An 8,060-nucleotide genomic window follows, 5' to 3' on the forward strand; every position below is an offset into this window, starting at 1 on the left:
GATAAGGACACTACTGGAAAAGAAAACTGTAGACCAATATATGTGATTGCTCCATATTTTAACCTCATTAATACCATATAAAAAAATCACCTTTCTTCCATTTCTTGTCAACTCAGCATAGATAGATTTATAATTTTTAGTGAATTATTAAGTATATAAATGTTTATTTTACATATGTTGATTATCAGTGTAATTTATTATTTTATATATTTATTCACCTTTTTCAATCACTTTTTCTGTGGCTTGTCAGTTTTACTTTTTAGAACTTGGTATATTTGTATTTTTTATCTGCTCAGTTTTTCTATATTATCTGAATGCTAATGATTTTTTTTGTTTTCTTTAAACTTTTATCAAGATTTAATTGGTATCTAAAAAATGCACATATTTAATGTGTACGATTTAATGAGTTGGGCATTTGCAAACACCCGTGATGCCACACCACAATCAAGTTAATAAACATACTCATCACCTCCAAAAGTTTTCTTGTGTCCTTTTTTTTTTCTTTTTCTGTTTAGTAGGAATACTTAACATGAGATCTGCCCTCTTAACAGCTACTGAAGTACACAATGCTATATTGTTAACTATAGACATTATGTTATACAGCAAACACATAGAATTTATTCATCTACCATAACTGAAACTATATATCCATTGAACAACAACTCCTCATTTCCCTTACCACCCAAGCCCTGGTTAACACTACTGTATTTTATCCTTTATGAGTTTGGTTAGCAAGTGGACTCATGCAGTACTTGTCCTTCTATGATAATATAATATCTCATTCTGGTTTTGATTTGAATTTCCTTAATGATTAGTGATGTTGAACATCTTTTTATATTTTCATATACCTGTTGGCCATTTGTATGTCTTTGGAGAAATGTCTCTTCCAAAGTCCTCTGCTCAATTGTTTGTTATATTATAGTAAAGTTAATTAAGCTTTAAATAAAAATGCAGATTTATTAGGCTATGTTAAAACATTTCTTAGGTTCAAATTTAAAATTTACTGTCTAAACTAATACATTTGTTTGATTAAAATGCATATCGTTTCCTGATTGATGTCTTTGAGACTAAACAGATATTTTGCTTGGTGAATGTACTAAATAACAAAATCAATTTTCTCAGTGAATGTCTGCAAAAAATATACACAACTAAGAATTAATATTTAAATAAGGCATTCATCTACCATCCCCCACAATTATTTATAGAGCAAAAGCTGTTCAATCTTCAATTTTCAAATAAGATATTCATTTTAAAAACAATGCATACCCCTTTTAAGTAAATTGCTCTTTAAAAAAAAATCATCTAGGCTCACTCTAACATGGTGCAATTAACACTTCCTGTCCTGAATCTCAATCACTTGCTAACACTCTTTGCAATCCCTGGATCAGTACTTCCTGAACCAGTTGTTTTGCCTCTGTGTACATGCTCACAGTATAATACCATTAATAACATTCTGATCACTTTCACTTCTTTCTATTTCAAACATGCTGGAATTCATAGTATGAACATATTCTATGCTATTTTACATGGGAATCAGAGAGTAAAAAACATCCATCCAAGAAATCAGTAGAAATCTTCTATAATTGAACTGTCACACTTTAAAGCTGCACAAATTTATTTCAGGATGGAAAAACACTAAATACACTTTGTATGACAAATATCAGGAATTTTGAAGAGGAGAAGGCATTAAATATTATAGACATTTCAACAAATAAAATTTATTTGATTATTCTCTTTAAAAAAGCCAACAATTTATAAAGGATAACTGAAAACTTTATTGTAAAATATTTCCTTTACTTTTTAAATTGTGAATATTTCATATATCAAATGTTAAACATAAAACTTAAATAATTTTTTCTTTTAAAATACTCATAGAAATAATATCTGCTCTTAGTGTATCTATCAGTATAGTTCCTAATCTGAAATTCAGTTAAGTATACCACCATAAGGAATTTACCTATGTATTTATCCATGTGTATCTATCCTTATATCTATATATCTGTATGATTTAGACATTTTGAAGTGACACAATTATTAAATATCAATATACAAATAAAAGCAGTTTTCTAATGTGAATGTGTTTTTTCCTTAAAAAACTAAAAATAGGCCTACCATATGACCCAGCAATCCCACTACTAGGCATACGCCCTGAGAAAACCATAATTCAAAAAGAGTCATGTACCACAATGTTCATTGCAGCTCTATTTACAATAGCCAGGACATGGAAGCAACCTAAGTATCCATCGACAAATGAATGGATAAAGGAGAAGTGGCACATATATACAATGGAATATTACTCAGCCATAAAAAGAAATGAAATTGAATTATTTGTAGTGAGGTGGATGGACCTAGAGTCTGTTGTACAGAGTGAAGTAAGTCAGAAAGAGAAAGACAAATACCGTCTACATATATATGAAATCTAAAGAAAAAAAAAAGGTTCTGAAGAACCTATGGGCAGGACAGGAATAAAGACGCATATGTAGAGAATGGACTTGAGGACACAGGGAGTTGGAAGAGTAAGCTGGGACGAAGTGAGAGAATGACATGGACATATATACACTACCAAATGTAAAATAGATAGCTAGTGGGAAGCATCCACATAGCACAGGGAGATCAGCTCAGTGATTTGTGACCACCTTGAGGGGTGGGATAGACAGGGTGGAAGGGAGATGCAAGAGAGAGGGGATATGGGGATATATGTATACCTATAGCTGATTCACTTTGTTATACAGCAGAAAATAACACACTATTGTAAAGCAATTATACTCCAATAAAGATGTTAAAAAATAATAATAAATAAATAAATAATATGAGTTAAAAAGATTAAAAAATGTGTTCTATCATTTCAGACTGAACAATAACCATTCTTGTTATGCCCATTCTTTTTAATATAATAATAATAAATAGTGTAAAGCATAAAGATACCTATTAGGCATCACATGCTAATAATTTGTATTAACTATTTCCAAAAAGCCTTTAATAATGTTCATGTTGTTAAAATTATCCTCAGTTTGTAGATGAAATAACATTTGGTGATATCATGTATACCTTGGTCCTATTTCGATTTATTATAAACTAGATCAGGACTTATTTGGACCATAACAAATAGTGATTGTTTCAGACAGCAATAAATAGTGATTGAGATATTATCAATATCTCTGTATCAGTGGTCTTATAGAATACAGTATACCTAGAGTATTACAGACAGATAAGATTACTTAATTGTATCCATTTATTTTAAATTTTTAGTTGAATGATTTTTCTGTATTAGAGGAAATTGAACAATAAAAATGCATCCTTGTGATTAATCTATAATTTGCAAGAAGGGTTTGGACACTTCATAAGTACAGTGCCATTCAAAGAGAATTATATTTGAGAAATTAAATTCAAAGTTTAACCAAGATTGGTGTCTGCCACTCATTACAGGGTTAAATATTTTTTCTTTACAAATAAAGATCTCCTTGGAATCCTTCTTTCGATTTAAATTATTTAATCAAATAAGATAATGTACAGTGTTAGTCAAATGAGAAAATTCTAGGAAGGTTTTCCCAGTGAGGATGTACCCATGGTCATATTGATAGAGTTAATGAGATTTGGATATTTGGGTATAAAAACCTCTTATTAAGGGGGAAAAATGTGTTACACCTCTGAAGGATTTTGGTATGCATTTGACAAAACCAGTGGCTGTAATAGATAAAAAGCCTAATTCTCCATTTTACATTATTGTTTGTTCTGAGTAGTTTGTAGTTTATGAAATATGAGCACATGCATATGTGCATGCATGTGCACATGTGCATGCACGTGCACTCACACCACACACACACACACACACACACACCTACCCAGGGGACACTTTCATATTTAGAGTGATATTACTGAGATCTAATTTGTAATAACAAGCATTATGTAAGTCACATAGAAAATTAAGTAAATTACTCAAGGTCGTAAATATCTAGGTTTAGAACCTATGTTTCTTTTCTTTGTTTATAAACTTTTTGTTGTTTGTGTTAGATAAATGCTGTTTACTTGGAGTTCACATTTTCATTTAGATATTTTTCTCCTTTTTGGATATTAAAATATTCACTACATTCAAATATATAAAATTAATAAAACAATGAAAATATAACCTGACAAATAAATATTTGTCTGTTTTTACTGTATGATACCAGTGCCTGCCTATGACTGAAAAGATGAAATAATGTAACATATAGCCACAGATATGAAAGGTAAAAAAATCATGTAAAATAATATGATGTGCAACTTTGGACAAATGCATTTTAAAAACTAAGCAAATGGAGCCCTCAGTCGGACAAGCACAGAGATGCTTCTGGAAGTAGCATGACCATGACTGCCCAAGTAGAACCCCAATTTCAGTTCAAACTTGTATTGGTTGGGGATGGTGGCACTGGTGGTACATTTGTGAAACATCACCTGCCTGGTGAATTTTAGAAGTATGTAGCTACCTTGGGTGTTGAAGTCCATCCCCTTGTGTTCCATACCAACAGATGACCTAGTTAGTTCAATGTATGGGATACAGATGGTCAGGAGAAATTTGGTGGATTGAGAGATGGCTATTATATCCAAGCTCAGTGTGCCATTATAATGTTTGATGTAACATCGAGAGTTACTTAAAAGAACATGCCTAACTGGCATAGAGACCTGGCATAGAGATCACATCCCCATCATGTTGTATGACAGCAAAGTGGATATTAAGGGCAGAAAGACTAAGGCAAATTCAGTTGTCTTCCACTGAAAGAAGAATCTTCAGTACTATGACATTTCTGCCAAAAGTAACTACAACTTTGAAAAGCTTCCTCTGGCTTGCTAGAAAACAGTTCTGAGACCTTAACTTGGAGTTTGTAACCATGCCTGCTTTTGCCCTGCCAGAGGTGGTCATGGACCCAGCGTTGACAGCACAGTACAAGAATGATCTAGAGGTTTCACAGACAACTGCCCTCCCGGATGAAGATGATGACCTGTGAGAAAGTGAAACTGGAGCCTAGCATCAGAAGTCTAGTTTTATAGACAACTGTCCTGTGATGTCAGTGGTACAGCGTGTTTGCCTCTTTATTATATAGCTAAACAGAGCATGTGCTTAATCTTTGGGATGCTGAAGGAGATGAATGGGCTTCGGAGTGAATGTGGCAGTTAAAAAAAAAAAAAACCTTCATTTTTTTGTACCTGCATATTTACGTGTTTTGGAACACAGTTATTTCGTCCTTGAGTTTCATATGTAAGACTGCTACAGTCACATCACAATATTCAGTGGTGGAATCTTGTTTGTTACTGTCATTCCCATTTCTTTCCATTTAGAATCAGAATAAAGTTGTATTTCAAATATCTAAAAAAAAAAAAAACTAAGCAAATGAATGTTTTTATAGTGAAGCATAAATTAACAAAATTGACAAGGAACAGTTTCGATTTTATTTAAAATGTTCCATAACATAGAAAATATAAAATACCTTATCCAATTATCTTACCGGGTTATCATAACAGCACAAAGAACATTATAGATAAATTTTATTTTGAAGAAATGACAAAATATAAATAAAATATTAGAAAATCAAGCCATTCAGTAGTACTTAAATCAAAATGAATCAGGACAAACAGGGTTTATTCTACAAAAGTCGGGTAATCTATCATTAGAAAAATCTATCAGCATTATTTATTATTTTTTCTGTGTCTTAGAAAAGTTTGACTTGTTCAATAAACACTTGGAGAGTTATAAAAGTAAATGAGATATAATCCCAGTTTAGGTTAAAAGTGAAAGATCTAAATATGCAATGATACAGAGAAAATTAACTAGGTTTTATTTATAAAAGATTAAAGCATTTGGAAATGTAAGTGAAAATCAGAAGTATCAATGTAAACTCAGGACCAAAAAGAAGAAAATGTTATATGTGTTGTCAAAATGTGAATGATGGAAGTTTCATAACTGTCCTCTCAAACTATTTTCTATGAGTTGCCAGATTTTTTTTTAATTTAAATATGAGTTCACAAATTTTTATCTCCAACATTATTTCTAAATTAAAATAAAATTACGAACTGTTTCAGAGCAGCTGCTTCCATGCTGTTGCAAGAAATTTCCTTCTGCGATAACATCTTTCCATTAACCATTTTTATTCCTGCATCATTAATAATGAGGGGAGAGTTATGAGTTTAAGTTAAAAAAACGGTTGTGTGGAGGGCTTCCCTGGTGGCACAGTGGTTGAGTCCGCCTGCGATGCAGGGGACACGGGTTCGTGCCCCAGTCTGGGAAGATCCCACATGCTGCAGAGTGGCTGGGCCCCGTGAGCCATGGCCACTGAGCCTGCACTCCTCAACGGGACAGGCCACAACAGTGAGAGGCCCACGTACTGCAAACAAACAAACAAAAAACGGTTGTGTGGATTCATGTCTGATTTACTGAAGGGAGAGAGCCAAAATAGTGGCTAATTGTAACACTCAACAGAAGGTAGTAAGCTTGGTTATTTTGTAGGCAAGAGTCCCTTCACCTCTATTTTTGGAAAATTGAAAATGGGTCTCTGCCCTGCGTTTACTCTGGAGAGCTATAATCCCACCACTAAAGCATTCTAGGCTCAAGGTAGGTTTTACTTGCCACTATGCTTAGAGCGTCACTTCCCTCTGCATTGATTCTGTGCCTCCCACAAGCCAAAGTTTCATCCCTATTATTTTTGTGCAATTTTAATATCCCCCAAGACAACTTCCAGAAAACCTGTGCTGTTTGCCTGATCTGCCCCAGTTATTTCCCAAGATGCCAATTACTGTTTTTGTTAGTACTCTGTTTATGTAGCTTCATATGATTTAGCCAGTGCCATTTGTTCCATAAGCCCTGTGATTGTTAGTGGTGATTTTACAGAATGCAAGATCTTTCAGGAACGTGTGCATTATATTCAAACAGATATGCCTGCACTGAAGATAGTGCCAGAACACTTTGTTCCAGAAAGCAAAAAGGCTTTCAAAAATAGAAGTATCTAAATGTTAAAGGAGTTAAGGTTAATAGGAAGCCTATTGACTAGGCAGTGGTAATGGACAGCAAGAGAGATTAAAAATTCAAATTATTGGTTTTATATATTATTATTATATAATAATAACCATTATTGGTGTATATATATATATATATATATATACATATATATATATATATATATATATGATTATTCCATAATATTAAGCATTTGTCTGTATAAAAACTGTGGTTTACTAATTTTTTACCACTCAAAAATAGAGAAGGATAAATAAAGGGAACTGTGAATAAGCCAAACTATTCTGGTAAAAGTAGGACATACACTAGTAACAGAAATGCTTATCAGCTCCAGTTTTTACAGAATGGTCAGGTAGAAAGCATTCCCCAAATCTGATGAAGGATAGTAGCTTGATCTACTGCTTAGAGAAAACCAGACTGCATACCCAATCTCTGAATTCCTAGGATATATAAACTCTGGATCACACTGTAAAATATAGTATGTGATGCCACTTGATGTTTCTAAATATTTAAGGAACATGGGAGATAAAGAAAATTAAACTTGGTAGACATGGTTACACACAGAAAAAGCTTCAGCTTACAAGGAAATGCACAAGTTTAGAGGGTTATGTGACTTAGAAAATTAATATGATGTTTAAAAGTGGTCTAGAACAATGTTTAAATAAAGATTATTGAGACACATTAGAAGGTACAATCAGGACTCATAGTTGAATTAGAAGTCAATTGTTGACAAACCACAACCCATAACCTAAGCAGAGATAGTATGCTATTTTATTTCTAGTTCTGAGATTATGATTCTATCCTTGAAAAGTATGGGAAAAAGTATGAAGAAAATGAGAAAATGAATAAATTACATAATGCAATTCCTTTAAATAGTATAGGAGAAGAAATAAACTTTTATCATTATTTAATGATTTCTGTATTGTTATAGTATTTGAAGCACTTAGAAGTAGTCAACAAAATGATTTTTTGAAATAGTAAAATTAGTATAAGGAAATGTGAAATTACTTTTCAAGATAACTATTATTATAAAAGTAAAAAAGATATATCATGTATGTTTTTTAAGATCTTTAGA

General features: G+C 32.4%; 1 pseudogene across 1 annotated transcript; it reads left to right on the forward strand.

Annotated features, from left to right (window-relative positions):
• Positions 1-4,344: 4,344 nt before the first annotated feature.
• On the forward strand, positions 4,345-4,982 carry LOC307052169 (GTP-binding nuclear protein Ran-like; annotated as a pseudogene). The gene has a single exon. The product of its transcript is annotated as a GTP-binding nuclear protein Ran-like (transcript).
• The last annotated feature ends 3,078 nt before the right edge of the window (positions 4,983-8,060 follow it).

This window comes from Hyperoodon ampullatus (assembly GCF_949752795.1).
Source record: "Hyperoodon ampullatus genome assembly, chromosome: 4".
NCBI lineage: Eukaryota > Metazoa > Chordata > Mammalia > Artiodactyla > Ziphiidae > Hyperoodon > Hyperoodon ampullatus.